The sequence below is a fragment of the Canis aureus genome, chromosome 35 (genome assembly GCF_053574225.1).
Source record: "Canis aureus isolate CA01 chromosome 35, VMU_Caureus_v.1.0, whole genome shotgun sequence".
NCBI lineage: Eukaryota > Metazoa > Chordata > Mammalia > Carnivora > Canidae > Canis > Canis aureus.
In genome coordinates, this window is record NC_135645.1 from 28,719,216 (window position 1) to 28,722,981 (window position 3,766).

The following is a 3,766-nucleotide window of genomic DNA, read 5'->3' on the forward strand; positions in this document are numbered from 1 at the left end:
CGAAATGTTAGAAGGACTTCTTTAAATGTAAGAGGTCATAACTAGAAGTAAGAAACTGTGCAAGAAAAAGGTCATACTGTGAAAGCAAACATATATAGAAGACAGTGGACCAATCACTTACAAAGGTAGTGTAGAGGTTAAAACACAAAAGTATTATCAACAATATGTATATTAATTAAGAAATACACAAAATAAAAAGATATAAAATATGACATCAACTGCATAAAATGTGGAAGGGGGAGGGAATAAAAATGTACTGCTTCCAACATGTGTTTGAACTTAAGCTTCCATCCACTTAATATAGACTGCCATAACATAGGATGTTATACATGAACCTCATGGTAACCACAAACCAAAAACCTATAATAGATACACAAAAAATAAGGAGAAAGAAATCTTAATAAAACACTAGAGAAAACCATCAAATCACAAGAGAAGAGAGAGAAAAAAGGAACAGAGAAGAACTACAAAAACAACCAGAAAGCAATAAACAAAGAGACAATAAGTACAGATATATCAATATCTATCAATAATTACTTTAAATTTAAATGAACTAAATTTTCCAAAAAAAGACATTAAGTGACTAAAAGGATTTAAAAAAAAATAAGGCCCAGCTCTACGTTGTCTATAGGAGACTCATTTCAGACCTAAAGACACATATTTTTGAAAGTGAAGAAATGGAAATGACTAATCCATGCAAATGGAATGAATTAAAAGCTAGGATAGCATACTTATATGAGACAAAATGGACTTAAAATCAAGACTGTTACAGGGCATAAAGGTATTACATAATGATAAAGGGATAAATCCTACAAGAGGATATAACTATTATACATCCATTAAATATCTATGTATCTCATTATCCCTTTACCATTGAATATCTATACACCTAACACCAGAGCACCAAATAGAACAGATACTAGCAACATAAAAGGAGAAATTGACAGTAATACAATAATAGTAGGGGACTTAGCACCTCACCTATATCAGTGAATAGATCTTTCTGACAGAAAATCATTAGAAAACAGTGTCTTAAAATGACACATTAGACACAGTAAATTTAAGAAGATCGAAATCATATGAAGCATCTTTTTGATCACAGCAATATTAAACTAGAAATCAATTACAAGATAAAAGATACTGAAAAGAACATGAACATGTGGAGGCTAAACAACATGCTATTACAGACAGAACCAGTGAGTCAATAAGGACATCACGGAAGAAAAAAAAAAAAAAACTTGAAACAAAGGCAATGGAAACACCATGTTCCAAAATCTGTAGGGCATGGCAAAATAGTTCTAAGAGGGATGGTGATAGTAATACATATCTACCTTAAGAAAAAGAAAAATCTGTAATAACAGTTTGAATTTATATCTAAAGGAACTAGAAAAGATAAGCAAAACTCAAAGTTAGTAGAAAAAAAGGAAAAAATAAGGATCCAAGTAGAAATAAATAAAATAGACACTAAAAAAAAGAAAAAAGAACAATTAAACTAGCCATTTCTTTGAGAAGATTAAAAAAGAACTTTAGCCAGACAATCAAGAAATAAGAGGAAACAAATAAAATGAGACATGAAAGAGATGCAACAACTAATATCACAGAAACAAAAGAGATTATGAGACCATTATGTACAATTATACACCAACAAATTAAACCACCTGGAAGAAATAGATAAATTCCCAGGAATATACAATCTTCCAAGATTGAATCAACAAGAAACAGAAAATCTAAATGGACAATTACTAGTGATAAAAATTGAATCAGTCATCAGAAATCTAACAAAGAAACGTCCTGGAGCAGATGCCTTCACATGTGAATTGTATCAAATAGTTAAAGAAGGGTTAATGCCGGGACACCTGGGTGGCTCAGTGGTTGAGCCTCTGCTTTTGGCTCAGGTTATGACCCTGGGTCCTGGGATTAAGTCCCGCATTGGGCTCCTTGCAGGAAGCCTGCTTCTCCCTCTGCCTGTGTCTCTACCTCTCTCTCTGTGTCTCTCATGAATAAATAAATAAAATCTTAAAAAAAAAAAAAAAGAGTTAATGCCTATCCTTAAACTTACCAAAAATGAAGGAGGAAGCAACACTTCCTGAGGCCAGCATTATCTTTATAACAGAACCAGGCAAAGACATTACAAAAAAAGAAGATTACAGCAAATATTCCTGATGAACACAGATAAAATATTCTTCAATGAAATATTAAACAAATTCATAAGCACATTAAAAAGATCATATAGCACAATTAAGCAGGATTTAGTCTAGGATGCACATCAATTAACATGATATACCACATTAACAAAGTAAAGGCTAAAAATCTATGATCATCTCAATATATACACAAAAAGCTTTTAACAAAATTCACTATCAATTTATTAGAAACTCTCAACAACATAGATATAGAGGGAACATATCTCAACATAATAATGGCCATATATGACCATCCCACAGCTGACATCCTAGTCAATGGTGAAAAACTGATAGTTTTTCCTCAAAGATCAAGAATAAGACAAAAATGTCCACCCCACTACTTTTATTCGAAAACAGAACCAGCAGTCCTATCCACAGCAATGAGACAAGGGAAAAAAAAAAAAAACTTAATTGGTAAGAAGTAAAACTGTCACTGTTTCCAGATGACATGATACTTTATATACAAAACCCTTACCATTCTACCAAAAACACTATTGGATCTAATAAATTCAGTAAATTTTTAGGATACTAAAATAATAGAAAATCTGTTGCATTTCTATACACTAATAATGAATCTTTAGAAAGGGAAATTAAGAAAACAATCCTATTTGCAGTTGCAGTAGATGCAGTTGCATCAGTAAGAATAAAATACCTAGGAATACATTTAGCCAAGGAGGTGTATGACCTGTACTCTGAATACTGTAAGATACTGATGAAAGAATTTAGAGGTAACAAAATAAATGGAAGGATACACCATACTCCTGGATTAGAGGAATTAATGTTTAGATATCCACAATGCTTAGATATGTTTAGATATCCACAATGCTTAGATATGTTATCCACAATGTTTAGATATCCCAAAAATCTACAGATTCAACGTAATACCTACGAAAAACCACTAGCATTTTTCACAGAAACAGAACAAATAATCTTAAAATTTGTATGAAACCACAAAAAACTCAAGTAGCCTAAGCAATCTTGGTAAAGAACCAAGCTAGTGCTCGCATCAGTAGCACATTTACTAAAATTAGAATGATACAGAGAAGATTAGCATGGCCCCTGCACAAGGATGACATGCAAATCCGTGAAGCGTTCCATATTTTTTAAAGAAAAAAAAAAAAAAAGAAGAACCAAGCTAGATATATCATGCTTTCAGATTTCAAGCTATACTAAAATGCTATAGCATCACAACAATATGGTCCTAGCACAGAAACAGACACATAGATCAACGGAACAAAATAGAGAGCACAGAAATAAATCCATGGTTATATGGTCAATTAATCTACATAAGAGGAGACAAGAAAACACAATGGTGAAAAGATAGTCTCTTTAATAAATGGTGCAGGGAAAATTGAACAGCTACATGCAAAGGAATGAAAATGGGCACCTTTCTTATACTATATACACAAAAAAAATAAATTTAAAGTAGATTAAAAACCTAGTGTAACACCTGAGACTATAAAAATCCTAGAAGAAAATATAGGCAGTAAATTCCTGGATGTTGGTCTTAGCAATATATATACATGGGTTCTGTGCTCCTTGGGAAGGACGACAAAAGCAAAAATAAATAACAGGATTATACC

The 3,766-nt window shown here is 32.1% G+C and overlaps 1 non-coding gene across 1 annotated transcript; it reads left to right on the forward strand.

Annotated features, from left to right (window-relative positions):
• The first annotated feature begins 3,180 nt into the window (after positions 1-3,180).
• On the forward strand, positions 3,181-3,287 carry LOC144305641 (U6 spliceosomal RNA). Its single transcript, XR_013372659.1, has one exon. It is a non-coding gene; the product is annotated as a U6 spliceosomal RNA (small nuclear RNA).
• The last annotated feature ends 479 nt before the right edge of the window (positions 3,288-3,766 follow it).